This window comes from Cervus canadensis, chromosome 5 (assembly GCF_019320065.1).
Source record: "Cervus canadensis isolate Bull #8, Minnesota chromosome 5, ASM1932006v1, whole genome shotgun sequence".
Taxonomy (NCBI): domain Eukaryota; kingdom Metazoa; phylum Chordata; class Mammalia; order Artiodactyla; family Cervidae; genus Cervus; species Cervus canadensis.
Window position 1 is genome coordinate 73,233,681 of NC_057390.1, and position 23,722 is coordinate 73,257,402.

The following is a 23,722-nucleotide window of genomic DNA, read 5'->3' on the forward strand; positions in this document are numbered from 1 at the left end:
AAAAAGTTTCAGATTGTTACCAAATTTTTCACTATCAACAGAAGGCTAACATTTTCAAAGCGTTTAAAGAAAAGAGCTCTATATCTACAGGTTTTTTTTTTTTAATTAGAGTTCAGATTATTTGTTGAGTAATAAAATCCTTCTTTGAAAATACCAAGAAACTAATCCTATACTATGCTATGTAAGATATGGGAAATAAGTATAACCAAATATTTTAGTAAAGCTGAATATTGTCTATAAATGAAGAATATGATGAAAACTTAGAAGAGGTGAAAATGAAAATAGATAGGAGGTTACTAATTATATGGGAACATCTATTCCATCTCTCTCAAATTTTTTCAGCTACTGAATAAAAATCTAAACCAATTGCCTCCTCCCAATACTTATATCCTGTAACCATTTAAAGGCAAAATCTGTCCAGAAGTGTTGCCAGGTGGTATGTGAGCCAACAGGAGTACTCAACAGAGAATTGAAGATATACTAGTTTTTCTATTGCTATTGAACCAATTGCCACAAACTTATATGCTTAAAACATCAAGCATGCATCATTTTCCAATTTCTGTAGGTCAGAAAGCCCATAGCTTAACTGGGCCCTTTGCTTTAGATTCTCATCAGGCAGCAATCCAGGGCTAACTGGATTACAGCCTATTCAGAGGCTTGACTAGGGAAAGATATGCTTCCAGTCTCCCTCAGGTTGTTCCAGATAATCTCCTGAAGGTTGTAGGATTGAGGTTTCCATTTTCTTGCTGGCTGTCAGGAAGGGCTACTTTCCATTCTGAGAGGTTGCCTGTTGATTCCTTGTCACGTGGCCTTTTCCAGAGGCAATTACACAGGCCTGCTTGCTTCTTCAAGACCAGCAGGAGAATCTCTCCTTCTAGCCAGCAAAGATGAAGTTATATATAGTGAAACATAGTCCATCACCCTTGCCAAGGTCTATTGCTTAGAAGCAAGTCAGAGGTTTTGCTGGCACTGAAGAAGAGGAAATTATAAAAGAACAAGACTTATTATAGGTGACCTAAAAGTGTGTCCACCACAGGTGCCTACGGTTTTCACCTCTCCCATTAGATTGCCAAGGTAGGCTCAAACTTGAGCCTGTCCATTATCACAAGAGATAACTGACCTTTAGGAAAATATCAACTGACATGCTCAATTTTCACATACCTGCAGGGTAAAATCATTATTTCAAGAAAGACTACAAACCAAAGAACATATGCTATATGAAGCAAAATTATTGAAATAGATGATCTACAACTATAAAATAAGTTCATAAACAAAATAGAAGGGAATGTACTATAACATAAAGCAGGAGCTAGAAGTTATAAGAAAGTTACAAATATTAAGTGTGCAGAATACAGTAGCTAAAATTTTTTTAAATGATCAAAATGAGATGAATACAGCTGAAGAGTGGGTGAATAAGCTGAAGGATCAAAGAGTTCTCTCAGAAGACACCAAAAACAGACAAAGAAATAGAAGGTGTAAGAGAAAAGCTGGGGAATACAGAGGCTAGCAATAGAAGTGACAGTATCTGTAATAGTTTCAAAAGACAAAAATAATAAACTAAAGAAAAGAGATATTTGCAAAAAAGAATGGAGACAAAATTCCTAGAATTATCAGTGAGAGACCTTGGACTGAAAGAGCCCAGAGTGGCAGATAGGAAAGGTGACAAAACACGCACACCTACACCTGTTAGAACACCCAACAGGCAGAAATTGACATCAGATCCTAAAATCCTTTGTTTAACAGAATTGCCATTAAAATGCAAGGGTGAGAAAAATATCCCCAGGCATATCAGCCTCAGAAGACTTGCCATACAAACATTCACTTAGAAAACACTCTTGGATGAAACAATCAACAAGAAGAAAAGTATATCCAGGGGCTGCAGCAACCCATGTGAGAAGTAAGGGTGATTAACTTTTCTAGAACAGATTAAAGCTACCTCTTGAAACAAGGATAAAAGGGCAAAATCTATAGTGCTCTACATTTTGCAATAAACTCAGAACTAAAATTCCATGAAGATAAAGGGGCAGAAAAGGCCAAAAGACCCTGAGGATGTTCAAAATTTGCTGATTTTTTAGGGAAAGAATAGAGGTAATAATAAATTTAAGAAATCAATATGGATATAAACATGAGAAGGATTTTTTATTTAAGGATTTCTAATATAAAAATAAAAGAAGAATATGTACTTTTGAAATTAGGACAAGAAAACTTAAAGTAAAAAGTGTTTACCAAAGTAAACAAAAAGGAAGGATATTAAAGGGAAAATACTAAATCATATAACCAAAAAATTGCCAATATAATCACAATAATATTGGATTAAATTCACCAATGAAAAACTCAGATTGAAAATAAAATTGTATAATAGTACCACATCTGTAATATTTGCAAATAAAATAAAAATTGAGAATAAAGGGTGGAAAAAAGATATATTATGAAAATATTAACCAAAAGAAATCTGAGGAAGTATTCTTAATATCTAGGCTATAATTAAGACAAAAAACTCCACAGAGATAACACGGCTGATTATATTGGTAAAGAGTACAGTTGATCACGGAAATAAAACCATTAGAAACAGCTATCACTTCTACAATAAAATCACAAAATATATAAAGCCAAAATGGGAAAGACTGAAGAGAGAAAAAGACAAATTACCAATTGTTGCTGCAGATTTTATCACACTACTCTCAGAAATAGATAGACCTAGAAGGCAAAATAAACAGAAATATGGAAAATCTAGATAATAAAACAAATAAATTTAATTAATCTATGGGATAATTCGGAATTCAGCATCCAACAACAGAGTACATATTCTTTTTGAGTGTAGATAGAATATTTAGAATAACTGTGTGTTTAAAAAACTAGGAAAACTAAAATTCTTAAAGTAATAAGTAGATAAAGAAAAGAATAAGATGAAAAGAAAGAAGAATGGAGGTGAGAACAAAAGAAAACAGAAATAAATATCATGCATACTAGATTTTACACCCAAAATTCGAGAAAAAAATTAATAACAAAAATAACTTTAAAAATTCCATGTGTTTGGAAGCAAAATCTCATGCTGGTAAATAACCCTATATAGAGAGAGACTCTTATGAAAAAATTAGGACTGGACAATGAAAACTAAATGGATTTTTAGGATTTTAAGTGCCAGATTTAATTACAGTGACCAGAAAGCACATGTTTTATAAATGAGCTAAGATTAAAACTCAAGAAGTTCGAACAAAGAGATAAAGTCAAAGAAATCAGAAAAAAGAAATGTAAGGATAGATTTCAATGAAACAGGGCATTTATAAACACATAAAAGTTAAATAATATTCCAAATTGATTTTTGGAAAACACTCATAATGCACAACTCTAATATGATAATGCAATAAAAAAGATAGTTTAAAAATATATATGTATTAAAAAGAATAAATCATGAAGGACACAGATAATATATTAAAAAATAACATAGTAGTTAAAAACTAAATCTTAGATGAAATAAACTCCTAGAATGAATATCTGAAGTAGGAAAAAAAAAAGAAAACCTTCAGTATAATATAAACATTTAAAAAATGAAATAGTAGTTAAATAAAATTTCCCTAAAAAATTTCAGTCCAACTAGTTTTATAGGTAAACTCTATCAAGTCTCTATGAAAAAAGTTAAGCCTTATTTTAAACAAATAGTCTCACAAAATAGAAAAAAGCTCCAAATTAAGCTACAAGTATAAATACAAAAACAGTTCTATTAAAATGTTTAGGTAGAATTTTTTAGGGATTTTTGAAACTTATTCAAAAAATGTTCTGGAAGAATAAAATCCCATGAATAGCTATTTCAATAAGAGAATACTAACTATACCAGTTACTAAGACTTACTAAAAAAAACATAAATAAATAAACTTATGTTAGCCCAGAGAGAAAGAAATGTACCAATGTGTTAAAACTGGACACTCAGAAATAGCATGTTTAATCAATAAAGAGTAAAACTGAAAATGTATTGTTTACAGAAATTATGTAATGGAAACTCACAATAAGGAAAAATAGAATCATGTGCCCTAACTCACATCACATACAAAGGTGGAGTCAGATGAATTAAAAATCTAAATCTGAGATATTACAAGTTCACACACACACACACACAGATATACATAATTATATGAGGTGATGGATTGGTTAACCTTATTGTTCTAATCATTTTACAATATATACATATATTGAATCATAATATTATACTTCTTAAACTTACACAGCATTTAATGCCAAAATAATTTATCTCCAAAAAAGCTAGAAATATAAATAGAGCTAATTTAATCTAATTAAGAAAAAGGAGCTAAATGCTGGGTGGGGATCTAAGCAGATGATAGAAAAATGTTGAAAAATAATTGTGATACCCTAGGAGTGGGGGAAAAACATATTTAAAGAATGTCATTACTCTAGGAGACAAATCCAAAAAGATATTACTGAGATATATGTTAAAAGTATTCTACCTATCTCTTCCTCTAGGAGTTTTATAGTATCTAGTCATACATAGAGGTCTTTAATAAATTTTGAATTTATTACTGTATATGGTGTTAGAGAATGTTCTAATTTCATTCTTTTTCATGTAGCTGTCCAGTTTTCCCAGTACTACTGATTAAAGGAGTGTCTTTTCTCCATTGTATATTCTTGCTCCCTTTGTCATAGACTAATTGATCATGGGTGTGTGGGTTTATTTCTGGGCTTTCTAGTCTGTTCCATTGATCTATATGCCTCTTTTTATGCCAGCACCATACTATTTTGATTACTATAGCTTTGTAGAACAAGGGGATGTTATTCAGCCATAAACAAGAATGAAATAATGTCATTTGCAGCAACATGGATGGACCTAGAGATTATCATACTAAGTGAAGTAAGCTAGACAGAGACAAATATGATGTTGCTTACATGTGGAATCTTAAAAAAAAAAAAGACAAACTTATTTACAAAACAGAAATAGACCCACAGACATAGAAAACAAACTTATGGCTACCAAGGAGGAAAGGCAGAGTGGGCATAAATTAGGAGGTTGAGATTAACATATGCATAATACTATATATAATATAGATAACAAACAAGGAATTACTGCATAACACAGGGAACTATACTCCATACTTTTTAATAACCAATAAGAGAAAAGAATCTGAAAATGAATATATATATATACACAGTGTATAACTGAGTCACTGTGTTGTGCACTTGAAACTAACATGACATTGTACATCAATTATATTTCAATTAAAAAAGATATCAGAAGCATCTGCAATGTGGGGATACTAATGGATGTGGTTACACAGGAATTAAGAACTTCAGTTCATTGAAGGACAACATTGGCACAAATTAGAAAGAGAAATATAGCAAGGAGAGAACAGGTGTCACGCTTAAAACCTTTAAGACAATGTCTATAAAGTTAGGAAAACCAATAGAAATGTGAGCAAAGACATTAATAGGTTATAGAAGAAGAGGACAAGATGACTAATAATCATAAGAAGAAGCTGTCAGACTCACTAGCAAGCAGAGAAATGCAAATGAAAATAATGAGATACTATTTTATATCCATAAGAAGGGCCAAGAAATAAAATTTTAATGACTATGACACATCAGAAAAGATGTGCACACTTTGTACTGCAAGTGGCAAAGCAAAGTCCCAAAGAGACCCAGGCTCCCTTGGCACTCGCAGCAGTCTCTAATGAGGGCATGGTCTCAGCCAGAAGCTATGCCAGCAGAAAGGAAGTGTACAAATCTCCAAAGCAGTTTGTCCTGGGCAATCTGGGCTGGCATTCAGACTGTGCTTTACCTTAATCTAGAAAAAAACAAAGAGGACTATAAGAGAGAAAAGATACAAGTGCCACTCCCTGCAGGAGAGAGGTCATGGCAGGCCCCCTTGTTCACCCCATGGTTGCCCCAGGGGCTGAGTATCTTCAGTATCTCAGGACCTGTCCTCCTGGGAGTCTCCGCTCTCCTGCACTGTCCAGCAATGACCTAAGGGTGACTGGCTTGTTCTCCCCCTATTTCATTTCCTATGAAGACAGTAAACCCTGAAGGTGGTGGTTCTTCTCTTCCTAAGCAGCAAATACCCAGCTCAAGATAACCACATCCATCATGTAACTAAATAGAACATATCAACAATGGCAATCTCTTACAAGAAATTAACTGCTGATTAAACACAATATAACTGTGATCTGGTAGCAGTTACTTATTATTTGATTGGCTGAGTGCTAACACATCATAATGATTAGTTAAACCTGATTCTTACAAAACCTCAGCAAGTACCTCTTCATGTAGTGCCTTTCCAACTCAGTTATAATCAGTCAGCAGTTTCCCCATGTGCATTAGCCTTGCTTAGTGACCTTCACATAGACACACATCCTTTTTGCCACATATTCAGGACACTTTGTGATTACTGTTGCCAGATAAAATTCAAAACCTCCAGTTGAATCTGAATTTCAGATAAGGAACCTTAAAAAGTCTAAGTATATCCCCAATATGGCACAAGATATATTTATACTAACTGGTAATTCTGCTTGTATTTCTGCATTAACCTGAACTTAAACATCATGGTTGTTTCTATTTAGCATTTTCTTCTTTCTATTCACTTTTTCTTGAACTGAGTCTCATTTTTCTGTTAACTTTTTCATTGCCCATAGCCTGAAATCTGCTGCCAAGATGAAAGAAACAAACATGTAATTTCCTTAATTCCAATAAAATTATGATGTAGGTATTATTACTCCAAAATTACAGAGAATAAAACTGAGGTTCACATATGTTTAAAACTGCACCTGAGATCACATAGCTAGCAAGTGGAGTCTGGAAATCAGGGTAGCCTTAGTCACAGGTCATTCACTTTCCACTTAACCATACTACCTACTAGGAAGAATCAAGGAGAAAAAGTCAGAGATGTGGCAGTGCATTGGGCTGGGGGCAGGGGGCAGTATTTTTGCACTGATTAAAGGATTTTGACCCAAGAGGGACACGTTCTTAAAGAAACTCAGATTATGATTCTGGGATCCCAGGCCGCCCCACAGGAATGGTGCTGGCACCTCTGTGAGTTGCACATCTCAGCTCACGGTGCTGCTTCTAGTAGGTCAAGTCCTAGCATCCCAACACTGAAGACCCACCTTCAACAGGCAGAGAGAAGAAAAACTCAAAGCAATAACTTGAAACCCCGTTTACTTTTCCCTCTCCCCAGAGGCCCACAATAAGTCATCCTACATCTTCTTGCTTTAGTCACCCTGTATAGAACAAAACATGGCCCAGATTCTAAAGCGAAGGATCCATTTACAAAACCCAGTGCCCTTTCTTCCACCTGCCCTCCTCCACTGGGAAGACTCAAGCTACCCACCTTTAGGAAAATCACCCAAATTACAGGAGCTAATTATCTGTGCTGTTTCTCTTTCTTTTCTCCCTAAATTATAGCTACCTTTAAGAGAATCCAATTGCTTTTTTAAACAGAAGATTGAACCATCTATTAGAATGTAAAAGAATGTGCTAATTGGAGTTCAAATCAAATAAGACACAGTTTAAATTTATACTTGTAAAATGAATTATCCTTACCTTGGCACCCCTAACTCCACAGGCTTGAAACAGCAGAATGACCCAAAGTCACCTTGAATTTATCCACCCTTACAACCTGACAGTGATTGCTTTTTTGTTTTTAGTCTCTTTCAACCAGAAGTAACTGCTCTTAACTGTGAGATTATGCAGCTCTGTTTGGAAAGCTTTTGTGAGTCCCTGTAGTATAATGATTTTCCTTTAGAGAGCATGTAATTTTAGGTTCTTGCATAACAGCACAGATTTTTATGGTATTACTAAACTTTGTAATTTTATTTCTCTCTGACAATTAAGTGCACATTGATGTTATGGAATTTTTTCTTCCTTCCATCACAGTTGGATGAAATTGGAAAGGCAGACTGTGCTGCGTTGGGAGTGCTCATGTCTAGAAGTGTAAACGTTTCGTGATTCCCTTGTTGCAGATCCATTTCACACATAGGCAAATCCATCACACCGCTACCGTTTGCTTTCAGTTACAAACAAGCTGTAACCCAAAACACACAATGCACCCACCAAAAACAATCAATGTGCCATTTATGCACTCCCTTTGTTTAGGAAATAGTTTAACAGTTTACAGTACATTAACTCAGATGTTTAAACTAACCTTTCTGCAGAAAGTGAGCATTTTCCAAATAAATACTTTTTTTTTTAAATTCTAGAATTCATCATTTCTCATCACTAGCCACATCTCTTCCTTGTCTATTGCACTCAGATCTGGGCAGTAACTCCAGTCTTCTATAGACACTCTCACTGTTTCCCACTGCTGTGTAAACGAGTCACATCACTCGTTCTAATCCAGGCAGATGAAAGCAGACAAATGTACTGCCTGTGAACTGCACAACCCCATTTGGACATACATGATTTACTCTGTCCCCTGGAGGCAAGGTGAAAGCTCCCTTACCACAAAGATGAGTGCTCAGTACCCATTAGGCATATGACAATCCTCCCTTGAATCCCTCAGAATCGAATTTTGTAATTTATCCAAGAATCTGTAAGAATGGTAATGCTCTCTTTTAAGCTTCATCTGTTGCCTTTAATACATTCCCTGATGATTAGAGTTTTGCAGACTTGCTAGGACTTAATGATGCTTCTCCTAGAAAAGTTTACATGATCAATAAGACATGATCCCAAGACAGACTGGAGAGAAACTCTGAAATCCAGTCTGAAGCAGCCTTTTCTCTGTGGTCAGATGGAGGCATTTCCCACTGGAAATCACTTGCCATAGTCAGCAGATCTCATGTCGTTATACTTCATCACTCAGATTTGTGAAACTGTGGCACCAGATAAATGTTTATTATCATCATTCTATGGACTAATGCTCCCTTCAAATCTACCTGCAGCTCAACACTTGGATATACTCTATCACAGACTGTGTGCCCAACTCCAATGCATATGGTGAAGACATAACCCAGAGTGTGACTGTATTTGGAGAAGGGATCTTTGAACAGTAATTAAGGTAACCATTCTGTGTGTGTGTGTGTGTGTGTGGTATGAGCACTTGGAATCTACTCTCTTAATAAATTTCCAGTACATAATACAGTATTATTAATGACAGCCACCATGCTGTACACAATAATATCATGTTGTACTCCTTAAATATGTGCAATTCTTATCTTAAAATTTGTGTACAGCTCTAAAATTTTTAATTGAAAAAAAGAAGTAATTAAGGTTAAAGGGGGCATGAGCATGGCCTGATCCTATAGGTTTAGCATCCTTATAAGAAAATACGCCAGAGAATTCTCTCTCCCAGCACACAGGCAACAGAAGAAAGAGCATGTGAGGATACAGTGAACACACAGAATAGATCCCCAGACATTGCTGGTTGAGGATGACCCTCTTGTGGCCACTTGGTCCATAGTCATTCAAGAAGTCATCCATTCAAGTCATCCATCTTCTCCAGCAAAAGTGACTCATGTTGGCTAATAAATAATTTCATTTTCAGGAAAATAACTGGGAAACTTTGCCTAACAGATTAATATAGATTCAAGATATATAGCTTCAGACTTCCTTGGTGGTCCAGTGGTTAAGAATCCACCTGCCAATGCATGGGACACGTGTTTGATCTCTGGTCTGGGAAGATTCCACATGCCGCAGGGCAACTAAGCCTGAGAGCACAATGACTGAGCCCGAGTACTGCAGCTGCTGAAGCCTGCATGCCCTAGAGCCTGTGGTTAGCAACAAGAGAAGCCCACTCACCGCAACTGCAGAGTAGCCCCCACTCCCCACAATTAGAGAAAGCCCACACACAGTAACAAAGACCCAGTGCAGTCAAAAATAAATTAATTAGTAAAAAGAAGAAAAGACATATAGCTTCATGTCTTTTTTAGGGGTGTGTGTCTGTGTGTCTCTCTGGGTGTGTTTCATGTGGTGTAGGAGGCTTTTCATGGAATTATAATTCTTAGGCACACAGGAAACATCCTGTATACTGAAAACTGAGGAGAGTCGAAGATCCAAAACAGAGTGAAAGGAGCCCCCCAAACACCTTAGGAGCTCAGCCAGTGTGAGATTTCTCCCTTCTCACGGGGGTCTCCTTCTGCTCAGTGCCCTTATTCCTCACTCCTCTCTCCTTCCCAAATTTAGCACTTTCAGCTAAACCTCTGGACATACCCTGAACAATGAGAATTTTAATCAAGAATACCCAAATAAAAATAACTGTGGAGCAGGGGGTGAATGTAGCCTGTTAGCCTGAGGCACCTGGCCAGTGAGGGCTTGTCCAGTAAGAACTCAGTGATCCTTGTTCTCGGACTGGGGCAGTCTTTCACCCTCTGACTTGCATTTCCTTTACTCAATGACTATGGATTGTGATTAATACCTCTCCTCCCACTCACCTGGTCCCAAAGCCCTCAGCATCCTTCCCTGGGCTGGTGAGGAGACTAGGTATGGCTTTCTCTTCCCCAAACACCACCTCCCTCCTGGGGTGATTCTGTAGCTTCCAATTTGACAGGGCTGAGGGGGCAGACTGTGTCTAAACCGGCCAAGTTTAAGGCAGGATTTATGAATCCTGAGCTGGATTTTCATGCTGTCTATACCACCGTGAAATTATCTGCTGATTCCACTTAGTAAACAAGGCAGCAGGTTGAAGCCGGCCACTCCCAAGCCCAGCAGAGACTGTGGCCGCCATGCTAATAGGCTAGTGCAAAGACTAAAGGGACTTTTGTGGGGCTGATGGGCTTGTCCACCCTGGAATCACTTCCCTAATGCGTAAATGGGAGGCAACTGAAGAAAGGAATGTTTGCTCACTGTGCTCCACTCATTACTTATGCACAGTATATATTATTCAAAATAAGCAATTATCCCAAAGTAAACAAAACTGTTTGCATTTACCAGGAGACAATCTGCCCCTTTGAGGAAGCTAGTGTCAGGCAGAGAGCAAGAAACTATTGACTAGAATGGAAATAGTACCACATTCTTTGCAAGACAGATTCTAAAAGCTTTTACCTGGCAGGCCCATCCTTCCATGTGTGACCCTGTCCAATTTCACTCACTTTGCAAATGCCCAAGATGTTCTTTGCCCTTACATGCATGCTAAGTCACTTCAGTTGTGTCTGACTCTTTTGCAACCCCTAGCACTGAGTCCTCCAGGCACCTCTGTCCATGGGATTCCTCAGGCAAGAATACTGGAGTGGATTGTCATGCCCTCCTCCAGGGGATTTTCCTGACCTGGAATCAAACCAGTGTCTCTTATGTCTCCTGCATTGGCAAGCGGGTTCTTTACCACTATTGGGAAGCCCTCTTTGCTCTTGAGTTCAACTTAATTCTCATTCAAAACAGAGACCCATGCTGTAGCACCAATATTTAAAAAATTATGGGTGGAAGAGGATTAACATGAAAAAAATGCTATTATTAATTCCATTTACTTTTCTGTAAATTATGAAAAGCATCCATTATTTACTTGTTTTAGTGGACTATATATACAGTGAGGCAATATGATGTGGAAATGGTTTCTCTCCATAAGGCTTTCTTAAGCACTCTATGCACAATGGTTTTTCCTCAATTTTTAGAACAGTGGTTTTCAAATTTTCACAAGTAATCACAAGTCGATGGGAGTCTTATAAAAACACAGATTGCTGGGCCCCACCTCCAAAGTTTCTTATTCAGTGGGTTGGGGACCACTAAACATATATTTACAAAGCACTCCCAAGTGATTCTGATGTTGCTAGTTCAGGCACCAAGTTTGACAGCCATTGTTGTAAAGTTTTGCTGTTCAGTAATGTAGCTACTAATCACATCTGCATGTGGCTACTGAGGGTGTGAAAATGTGGCTGGTATGAACTGAGATATGCCATGAGTGTAAAAATACATATAGGATTTCTAAGACTTTTAACAGTAGTAAAATATGCAATATTAATTTGCATAGGATTATATCATGAAATGATAGCATTATTAGCTATTATGGTGGTTTAGTTGCTAAGTTGTGTCCAACTCTTGTGACTCCATGGACGATAGCCCACCAGGCTCCTCTGCCAGTGGGATTTCCCAGGCAAGAATACTGGAGTGGGTTGCCATATTCTTCTCCATGGATCTTCCTGACTCAGGGATCAAACTTGGGTCTCCTGCATTGCAGATGGATTCTTTACCAACTGAGCCACCAGGGAAGCCTATTTTAAGTGTAGCACACTGTTAAAATTAACTTCAGTTGTTTCATTTTTAAATATGGCTCCTAGAAAGTTTAAAATGACGTGCATGGCTCACATTATATTTCTATCTGACAGCACTGTTCCAGAGAATCAAACACAGGCTAAAGATGGGATATTGCCCATGCGAGATAGAGGGTAAAGATAGATTCAAAGTGTAAAACCAAATTTGACTACCTGAGTAATGATTGACTATTGTAAGACCTTAGAGAAGCATATATCACCATATATCCAGCCCTGAACGTGTTCTTTTGCTGGGCTGACCACCGAGTCCCACAGAGCTCTTGACCAGTATCTGATAGGCCCGAGCAGCTGCAGCTGTCTGGCCAGGAGACGGAGCAGACAGACACCAGGAAGGAGTGGAGGAGAGCAAGACTGTGTTCAGGGGCCAGAGACTCTTGTTTCCAGCAAATCTCTTTTAGATATCTTGAATGGTCTTGAAAAGGTCTGGTAGGGACGTGTACTGTTTTTCAGAAAGGCCTACAGAGTTTCCTTTGGATGAAAAGGGTTTGGGTCCTTTCATTATGGAGGGGGCTAAAATAATTCTGAAGGCAAGTATTTCAAGTAAAAATATGCTGTTTGCCTTAGTTCCAAATCACAAACAGTCATCCTTTCTCTTTTTAAATTGATTTGGGTTTCTCTATGACAGCATTTTTACTGTAGCTGGACTTTATTCCCCAAACCCCAGTTTGCCCTGGAGTTGACTGAGCAGGACTGAATTACTATTATTTTTGTTTTTCTTTCTGAACACTAAGGTTGTATGGCTCGGTTCTGTGGAAGCATGCCATGCAGCTACACCCCTTAGGGGATGGCTGTGTAAGTAAAAGGCGTTGTTGGAATTTTCTTTGTTTTATTATTCTGCCCTGCTATTCCCCAAAACTAAACAGAGGGTTTTTCTCTGCTGATGTGGAACCAGAATGCAGTTCTTACAAAGTCATTTGGCAAAGATATGCTTCAACTGGAGGGTCAAGAAATGATTCCTACTGTATTCTTATGTTGAAGAATCAAGCTCAAGCTAAACACTTTTCCTTAATTTCATAAATACTCATTTCATTGCAAGGAATTTATCCAAGTCAAACTATGTTGCATTCTTGTATGTGACATAGGACACAGGGTTGGCTTCCTCAAATCTCTAGGTTCCTACTCTGTCAAATGACATGTCATTTTACTGAGGCAGTTTCTCCTTACTGCTTGGCTGTATGGTGGGTAGCTAAGAGAAAGTCACTCACTTAACATAAAATATTAGCATTCATCAGAATTTTCTCACTGTATGTGATTAAAGCACTGTGGAAACAAATGTAGTTCCTTAAATGAGGTATGACTGTGTCAGCCCCAAGAAAAACCCTAGGCATGGTGATGGAGAAGGGGCGAAAGCCAAGTAGACATGGAAAATATCTCACATTACTTGACTATAAGAATCTTAATTAGTCCCAAAGGTTTCTCTCTCACTTATTTTAAAGCAAACTCGGGTAGATCAGACAATGAAATATGTGTCAATCAATCTCTGCTAGAGTCAGCTACACTACTTACATAATTTGACCCTCTATGCTCGGAATTCGGAGTTGGCTAGGATTTTGCTCCATTTGAAATAGCAGGTAGGTAAGTGGAATTGTGCCAATAACTGAGCTCTTCTAATTGAGTTCATCCTTGTAAATTAATAAAAATTCCTGCCAATCAAACATGTGCATGTTTGCAGGAATATTACCAGTAGGTAATGGAGATAATTAATACTTCATGACATCAAGGTCTGAAATTAAAATCAAATCTGAGACTTAACTGCGATTATTAAATCTGAGGAAAATTATCTTTCAGATGACAAGTGTCACAACCTTCAACACCTGAATTAATAACAGGGAGCAAGCCTCCAAAAACACAGTGCACTTCTTTTTTTCCTATGTTGCAATAATTACCACTTCATGACATCAAGGACCTATATCTGGCTCAAGACAATACTGCAGATCACTGAAGTATTACTGCAGCACAAAACACAAATTTCAGGCAACTTATCTAGCAACAAAATAGAATTGAAAGAATATAGGACTGGTGATGGGAGATACTGAGACTTGGGTCTAGCCCAGTCTTACTCATGATTTTCCCTTTTACTCCTGCTAAGCAGATCATTTCACCTACTTGGGTCTTAGTTCTTTCATCATGTGAAGCTAATTTCTGCTCTATTGAAAAGATTTCTATAAAGATCACACAGAGATTTTTAAAAAATATTTGTTATGTGTTTGATTTTACTCATTCAGTTCAGTTCAATTCAGTAGCTCAGTCGTGCCTGACTCTTTGCAACCCCATGAACTGCAGCACGCCAGACCTCCCTGTCCATCACCAACTCCCGGAGTCCACCCAAACCCACGTCCGTCAAGTCGGTGATGCCATCCAACCATTTCATCCTCTGTCGTCCCCTTCTCCTCCTGCCCCGAATCCCTCCCAGCATCAGAGTCTTTTCAAAAGAGTCAGTTCTTCCCATAAGGTGGCCAAAGGATTGGAGTTTCCGCTTCAACAACAGTCCTTACAATGAACACCCAGGACTGATCTCTTTAAGATGGACTGGTTGGATCTAATTGCAGTCCAAGGGACTCTGAAGGGTCTTCTCCAACAACACAGTTCAAAAGCATCACTTCTTTGGTCCTCAGCTTTCTTCACAGTCCAACTCTCATATCCATACATGACCACTAGAAAAACCATAGCCTTGACTAGACGGACCTTTGTTGGCAAAGTAATGTCTCCGCTTTTTGATATGCTCTCTAGGTTGGTCATGACTTTCCTCCCAAGGAGTAAGTGTCTCTTAATTTCATGGCTACAATCACCATCTGCAGTGTTTCTGGAGTCCAGAAAAATAAATACAGCCACTGTTTCCACTGTTTCTCCATCTACTTGCCATGAAGTGATGGGACCAGATGGATGATCTTAGTTTTCTGAATGTTGAGATTTAAGCCAACTTTTTCACTCTCCTCTTTCACTTTCATCAAGAGGCTCTTTAGTTCCTCTTCACTTTCTGCCATAACGGTGGTGTCATCTGCATATCTGAGGCTATGGAATTTTTCTCCCGGCAATCTTTATTCCAGCTTCTGCTTCCTCCAGCCCAGGATTTCTCATGATGTACTCTGCCTATAAGTTAAATAAGCACGGTGACAATATACAGCCTTGATGTACTCCTTTTCCTATTTGGAACCAGTCTGTTGTTCCATGTCCAGTTCTAACTGTTGCTTCCTGACCTGCATACAGGCTTCTCAAGAAGCAGGTCAGGTGGTCTGGTATTCCCATCTCTTTCAGAATTTTCCACAGTTTATGGTGATCCACACAGTCAAAGGCTTTGGCATAGTCAATAAAGCAGAGATAGATGTTTTTCTGGAACTCTCTTGCTTTTTTGATGATCCAGTGGATGTTGGCAATTTGATCTCTGGTTCTTCTGCCTTTTCTAAAATCAGCTTGAACATCTGGAAGTTCACAATTCATGTATTGCTGAAGCCTGGCTTGGAGAATTTTGAGCATTACTTTACTAGCGTCTGAGATGAGTGCAATTGTGCGATAGTTTGAATATTCTCTGGCATTACCTTTCTTAGGGATTGGAATGAAAACGGACCTTTTCCAGTCCTGTGGCCACTGCTGAGTTTTCCAAATTTGCTGGCATATTGAGTCAGCACTTTCACAGCATCATCTTTTAGGATTTGAAATAGCTCAACTGGAATTCCATCACATCCATTAGCTTTGTTCGTAGTGATGCTTCCTAAGGCCCACTTGACTTCACATTCCAGGATGTCTGGCTCTAGGTGAGTGATCACACCATCCTGATTATCTGGGTTGTGAAGACCTTTTTTGTACTGTTCTTCTGTGTATTCTTGCCACCTCTTCTTAATATCTTCTGCTTCTGTTATTCTCATATATATTGCATGCCAGCCATGATGTGGGGTGTTTGAAAAACAGACTAGAAAATATACAGTCCTTGATTTAAAAGGACTTCAATACCTGCTAAAGAAATTGTCCAAATTAAGAGTATGGAGGCAGGACTTCACTGGTGGTCCAGTGGTTAAGATTTCACCTTCTAATGCAGCGGGTTTAGGTTTGATCCCTGGCCAGGGAGCTGAGTTTCAGCTTGAACAACAGTCCTTGCAATGAACACCCAGGACTGATCTCTTTTAGGATGGACTGGTTGGATCTCCTTGCAGTCCAAGGGACTCTGAAGGGTCTTCTCCAACACCACAGTTCAAAAGCATCACTTCTTCAGTCCTCAGCTTTCTTTATAGTCCAACTCTCACATCCATACATGACTACTGGAAAAACCATAGCCTTGACTAGATGGACTTTTGTTGACAAAGTAATGTCTCTGAACCCCATACTGAGGGCTGAAGAACAGGCTTATTTCATTTATTCATATCCTGAGATTACCTTAGCATCTCTGAGCTGACGCTGGTCCTAGCTTTCTCCACTAGGACTGACCCATAGAAGGCTATAGCTTCTTGAAGTGGAGAAAAGGGAGAGACAGGTCCTAATAACACTCAGGAGTAACAGAGGCAGGGAGAAGAGAAAAGCTGAGTTCATATAAATCAGCCGAAGCTCTCCCTGCCCAGCACCAGATGTAAGAGCAACAACTGTCCCGCTGCTCTTTTGAGTTTTGCCTTCTGAAATTCAGACCCGAGGCTTCCCTTTTGTACAAGCTGCACTGAAACTCAGGTGGCATGGCCCAAACTGATGGCTAAAACATGAGGAATCTTTTCTCCTGCTCTGTCAGTAACCAGTGTCTGAGCTCCCTAACCTTCCTATCCCCATTCCAGGTTCCTCCTCAAGGATCTTGCGGTCCTCCCTGGGGGCACCCTCAGGGCCTCTCTCCAACACTAGGGCCCGTATCTGCCCTGTGCCCGGGCCCTATGCCATAGACAGTCTCAAATATATTGAACATCACCACTAAGTGCAAGGACAGTGGTACCTGCCCCTGCCCCCATGCCCTAGGGCAGTTCCCCTGTCCCTGGTCCCACTTCCCATTTATGATAAATTTCCTCTCAGTTCAGATATGACTGGCTGGAAACAGTGGGGAAACTAACTGCACAGACACTACAAAAGCATTGGGACCGACTCTAAAATCTGGGTCTCCTGAGAACCCACAGAATAGGGGATTTAGAATGCATTTGCAAAGAGGCAAACATACAGTGGTGTTTGCCACTGTGGTAAAGAACACGCATGTCAATGCAGGAGGCGTAAGAGACATAGGTTCGATCCCTAGGTTGGGAAGATCCCCTGGAGAAGAGCATGGCAACCCACTCCAGTATTCTTGTCTGGAGAATCCCATGGACAGAGGAGCCTGGTGGGCTACAGACTATGGGGTCGTGAAAGAGTCAGAAACGACTGAAGTGACTTAGTATGCAAATGTACGCTGCAGTTGAAAGGTAGCTGAATTTCCAGGCCACATCTAGTCTCCAGGGTACCTGGTGTGTATTAACATAAGGAGAGAATCATCTTCAGAGCACCCACCCAGTGGTCAGAGTTGCAGCGGAGTCCTTATTAGCCTAGGGAGCCCTGGCGGGCTTCATGTCCTCTGTGTGTGCTCCAGAGAGACGGATCTGGAGAAGCCTACCCCCCACCCCCACTTCTCTTGGAACAATGTTTATTCCGTGCCTCATCCTTCAAGAGAAGGTCCATGTTTCTTCGAGTTGTTGTTTGCAGCAAGGTGCAGCTTAGAGGAGAGTGTGGATGTGCTGGTGTTTGCTATGAAATTAAATAAGAGCAATGATACATAGCCAATGTGCACCCATAAATTTCAAGAAAGAAAATTCCAATGTGGCATGAGGATAGAAGTGGCTGATATATTAGACAGGAACGGCACTGAATCTTGTGCAAAACGAGAGAAATATAATTTCCCTGCATTATCTTGTCCCTTTCTTAATTGCCTACCAGGATGCATTCATCAACTAGCTTCCCTAGGCCCAAGCTTTCGACTTGCATGCATTTTTATATAAAACCAGCTTGTGTTTTAAGTATAAAACGCACTGCTTGTGCTATCACACCAGACACAGCAAATGGATAAAAATCTTCACTTGTCAGTTTCTAGATATAATGCACTTTGCATTTCAAGACTGGGAAGTCGGCAGCAAACACCAAGCATTGACGATAAATATGGGGGTTAGAAGCTTTAGCTGGGCTACATTTACTTCAGAGCAGGCTCATACAGCTCCATGGGAGTTCGTGCAGTCTTGGAGCTGATAGCAAGAAAACGTGGCTGGCCATCCAGGCAATTCCCATCCTGGTGGCGGGCTCAATGCCCCCATTCCAGTCCTGGAATTAGCTGCTGAAATGAGAGATGCACTCAAGCTTTCAACCCTAAAGGCCTATAAGGAAGGCCAATTTGGAGAATGTGATAACTGACACTAAAATTGCACAAAGGGGGCACATATAAAAGCCATTACAACTCCTCCTAAGAATAAGGCCTTCTGGTATATGCCCTCAAAACAGCAACATATAAAAGCTGATGGTGGGACTTCCCTGGTGGTCCTGTGGTTAAGACTCCACCTTCCAGCGTAGGGGGCGTGGGTTTGATCCTTAGTCAGGGAGCTAAGATCCCACATGTCTCATGATGAAAAAATCAACAATTGCCCAAAAAAAGAAAAAAACAAAAGCAGTATTATAACAAATTCAATAAAGACTTTAAAAATGGCCCACATTAAAAAAAAAACAAAAACATAAAGAAGAAGAAGCTGGTGGTGATTCCCAAACCGGAGTCAAACAGGAGGAATGCTAATCAGTCATAAGCCCAGCGATCCCTGAGGTGGCAGAAGGCACACTTCCATCTGTTCCTGCTTTACAAGGGCCCTATTGCATCTCCTGCCAGCCTGACTCACCACGCAAATGGGGTGCAATAAGAATTTGGCCCATAAAGCCAGAAACATATGGAAGCAATTCCTGGCTCTGACACTGTGTGGTTTTTGGCATATTATATATTCTCTTTTAGCCTCAGTTTCTTAAGTTGTAATTTGAGGCTAATAATAATATCAACCTCACTGAGTTATTGTGATTATGGAATTAGATATTGCATGTTAACAGCTGAGCATAGTGCCTGCTCTATAGTAAGCAACAATTAACCCTAAGTATCATTATCAGCTCTTACTGAAGTTGCACAAAAGCAGTGCATAGGCATAGAACTGCAGGGGACTGTGTTTAATAGTTTTGGTTTTTGAGGTCAAAGAAGAGTCAGTGACTTTACCCAAAGCTACACAACTAGTGTAGCTTTTAATCTCTTTGATCTCTTTCATCATGATGTGTGGTTTTCAGCATGTAAATCTTGCACATATTTTATTAGACATTTATTTCATTTATTTTGGTGTTACTGTAAGTGGTATTTTTAAAAACTTTAAGTTCCAATTGTTCATTGTTAGAATATAAAATACAATTAATTTTTATATGTTATTTGTATGCTGCAACCTTGGAAAATGCATGTACTCATTCTAGAAGGGTCTTTCATAAATTTTTTGAAACTCTCTATGAAGACAATTATATCTTCTATGAATAGATTGTTTTATTTCTTCATTTTTATATGTATGCTGTTTATTTTTCTTTCTTTATTGCACTGGTTTTATTTCTTTATTGCACCTTTATTACTTTAAGGTCTTCCAGTACAATGTTGAAAGGATTAGTGGAAAAGGAAATTCTTGCCCTGATCCCAATATTATGGGAAAAGCATTCACTCTTTCATATTAGATATTATGTTTGCTGTTGTTGTTTAGTCACTAAATTGTGTCCAACACTTTTGTGACTCCATGGACTATAGCCCACCAGGTTCTCCTGTCCATGGGATTTCCCAGGCAAAAATACTGGAGTGGGTTGCCATTTCCTTCTCCAGGGAATCTTCTTGACCCAGGGATCAAATCCATGTCTCCTGCATTGCAAGTGGATTCTTTACCACCAAGCCACCAGGGAAGCCCAAATGTTAGCTGTAAGTTTTTTGTAGATGCCTTTATATAAAGTCATGAAATTCCTCTTCTATTTCTGTCATGCTTAACATTTTTATCATGAATGGGGATGGTGAACTTTTTCAAATGCTTATTTTTGTATCTATTAAGGTAACTTTTCTCCTTTTTTGATAATATAAATTACATTTTTTTTCAGATTTTTAAAATTGGAAGAAGCATAACTCTAGTGAAATGATTTCTTTTTCCCCCAAGGACAGACATTCTGATTTAGAGAATTTCAGCAGGGAAACTGGGGAATGATCCTTTACATCAGTGGAGTAAATTTATCTAAGTCCAGAAACCAAGACACCTACTTCTGAGCTCAGAGAGTGCTTGTGGATTTGTCTAGGGTATTCTGTGTGAATCTGGTCTATGCCATTACTTTCAAAAATAAACTCATTTTAACATGTCATTCTTTGCCTAAGCTTAAAATTAAGTGGTATATGATTCAATGGACAAGGGCCATATAGAGACCAGTCAGGTCTGTCAGAGCTGAGGACTGGGGAAGCTGCAGAAAAGGCTGAGCCAGTTTGCACAGGGCACAGGAACTAGAACCTGCTCCAAGAGTCCCAAGTCTGAGGAGATAAGAGATGGATAAAATGAGTTAAAATCCAGCCATTGCCCCCAGAGTTTTCCAGCCTCCAATGAAAAGTTGATGTGTGGACACTTGGTGTGTGCATTAGTAAAATACTGATTAATTTGAGTCCTGCTTTTTATAAACCAATGTACTTTATGTCCCTTAAAACAATAACTGTTACTGCCAAAATGGTGTCCATCCTAACTTATATTTTACTTTCATCATTCAAGTTTGATCTGTTTTAGACTTTAATGAATCCTTTTGGTACTATTTTTCTTGGTTCCTTTGCCCACTGTCCTCCTTGTCTTATATCCCTGTAGAAATAGCTAGTCTATGAAGTGAGAGTCCAAAAAGGAAAAAAAAATTTGCAATATTTAAATCATTTTAACAAATAAAAATAGTTGAAACTTCTTTCACTATTTAATTTTCTTCTTCCTCGCAGTCTGGTGGGGAGAGGAACCCTCACAGCCCAGGTCTCTAGCAGATATTCTAGTTCGCATGCTCCATATGAAGGAAGCCATGTATTAAATTGGGATGAGCCCTTGCATTTCATCACAGAAAGTGAGTATTGGCTTGAAATTGAGGATCAGCTCATGTGGGTATGAGATGGTGGCTGGGATCATAAACTGCTGCTCCTGGGCAAAGGACCGAATGATTAAAACTGTTGTTTATAGCCCTTATCATTTACAAACAGGTGAACACAGAAAAAAAGACTTTCAATTTCCCTAAATTAATTTTCAGTTGAAGGTTCTCTTGTGTCAAAAAGATAAGAAACTTGTATAGAATTACAGTACAAGAAGTTTACAGCTGTTTAAAGGACCTACAAGTCTAAGGTTATCTAGCAAATATGGGTAAAATGACATTTGTCAGAGTGACTCTTACTCTTTATGACACATTTGAGAAATTGAAATGACTTTGAGACAAATAATGCTTTTATTTGCGACCCTATCACCTGTGAACAGCTACGGGGGTAAGTTCAGTAAAGTTGGCTCTAAGATATTAATTGTTGGCAAAAGAGGTAGTCAGGACCTTGGGAAACCCAAGTCTAGTGTTGTGACTGTAGTTTAATACCAAGGAATCCTTCTCCCAAGCCAATGCCATCTGCTAAATGAAGGACTTGTCAGCATTTCCTTTTTTTTTTTTCAAGATTTTGTTGGCGTGGACCATTTTTAAAGTCACTTTTGAAACTGTTACAATATTGTTTCTGTTCTTTGTTTCAGTGTTTTGGCCACAAGGCGTGGGATCTTAGCTCCTCCACCAGGGATCAAACCTCACACCCTTTGCAGTGGAAGGGAAAGTCTTAACCACTGGTCCACCAGGAAGTTCCTCAGCATTTCAATGTGAAGAGGTATTAGCTTTTTATCCCTTCATCTACCAACTGGTGCTCCTACCATGTTGCACTTAATTACCCCCCTCTTTACACATACTCATTTCCATCATACTCATTTCCATAAAAGTCTGTTTATATACTTCTCTCTCCAATCTTATCTATTTCCCAACATATATACACCTGCAAATCTTTGCATCTGTGTAACAATAATATATTTGATGCTTACAATGTCTAAGCAACATGCCAAGAATTTTATATACACTTATTCATTTCTACCTCACAAAATTCCTCCTTATTATCATCAAGTAACTTCATCATCAATCCAATAACTTCACCCATTTTACTCATGTGAAAGTTGAACCTTATAGGTTGGGCAATCTGCTCAAGTTCTCATCAGTAGCAGAGAAAATCTTCAAAGTATAATCTCTCTGATTCCAAGGTCCATGCATTTAACTAGTCAAAAGTACTACCTGATACATTAATTCATTTCAGTAACTATTTACAGAGTGTATCAAGCACTACACTCAATGCATTTTTAAGTATTTGCACTTCCAACCATACACACAGTCCTCTTCCCACTTTAAATTTACTGTCACTCATGTTTCATCAGTAACACCAAAGTATGTTTCTTATAAAAATTGTCCCAGTTCTTGTGTTCTTAATGTAAGGTAGAACTTTGAGTACTCTTCCCATCTACTCATCCATTATGCTGTGACAAATCATTATTGAGAAATTCAAATCACGCTTTAGTCTCATGTTTTTCCTCACTGAGCTGAGTCTCAGTTGTGTCCAACTCTTTGTGACCCCATGGACTGGAGCCCGCCAGGCTCCTCTGTCCATGGGATTCTCCAGGCAAGAGTACTGGAGTGGGTTGCCATGCCCTCCTCCAGGGGATCTTCCCAACCTAGGGATTGAATCCAGGTCTCAGGCATTGCAGGCAGATTCTTTATGGTCTGCGCCATTGGGGAAGTTTTTCCTCACTGACTCAGCCTATAGAAATTACTCCCACATTTGAGATTTTGCTTTTTCACTTAGCAATCCTCAATTTGAGCCATGTGTCTTTTTGTTCATTCTGGGCTATAATACTCTATAGACTTATTTTAATGTCTTCTTGAGCACAGAACTGGGAGTCCAGTTTAAGCTTGGTGATTCCTATTGAAAAATCAAGTGATTAAACAAGTAACCCAAAGAAGCATGTTCCAAACAGCAATGATAACAACTGACAATAAAATGCAGTAACAATCTTAGGAGCAAGTTTTGATGCCTTTTGGGAAAATGGTACCATATATCAAAGCCAAAGGAATGATTCCTACAAAGACACAGGGAGTCAGAAAAGGTACAGGGGAGAGTAAATTCAGTGATTCCACTTTTACGTTAGGAAAAAACCCACCAACTGGAGCTTGTAGCTTGAACTGAGAAAGAAGCCACTCAGTCTTTTACACAAAGTGAGGGAAAACAGCTATGCTCAATGTCAACTACCTGCTCTCGGCTCGTACAGGTCAACAGTGTGACTCCAAGATCACAATTCATTCATTAATTCCCAAAGAACAGATGCCCCACAACAGTGTGAAGACAGACCTGTCTGGATCAGATGTTCAGGATTCTTTTGAATGGGACACAGGATTGGCATCCATGATATACTTTCCTTCAACCATTTTACTCTCTTTATGCACAACAAGGGCTTAGGTTAGCGGGGATT

The 23,722-nt window shown here is 38.8% G+C and overlaps 2 long non-coding RNA genes across 3 annotated transcripts in view; one reads left to right on the forward strand and one right to left on the reverse strand.

The window, feature by feature from the left end:
- The window catches only part of LOC122442021, a 157,290-nt gene extending 149,651 nt beyond the window's left edge, over positions 1 to 7,639 (reverse strand). The window contains exon 1 of the long non-coding RNA XR_006269529.1: positions 7,543 to 7,639. This is a non-coding gene — a long non-coding RNA (uncharacterized LOC122442021). The remainder of the gene's footprint in view (positions 1 to 7,542) is intronic.
- The window catches only part of LOC122442020, a 39,280-nt gene that overhangs the window by 4,205 nt on the left and 11,353 nt on the right, over positions 1 to 23,722 (forward strand). For both annotated transcript variants that reach the window (XR_006269527.1, XR_006269528.1), the window contains exons 2-4: positions 8,880 to 8,995; positions 21,136 to 21,254; positions 21,914 to 22,041. This is a non-coding gene — a long non-coding RNA (uncharacterized LOC122442020). The remainder of the gene's footprint in view (positions 1 to 8,879; positions 8,996 to 21,135; positions 21,255 to 21,913; positions 22,042 to 23,722) is intronic.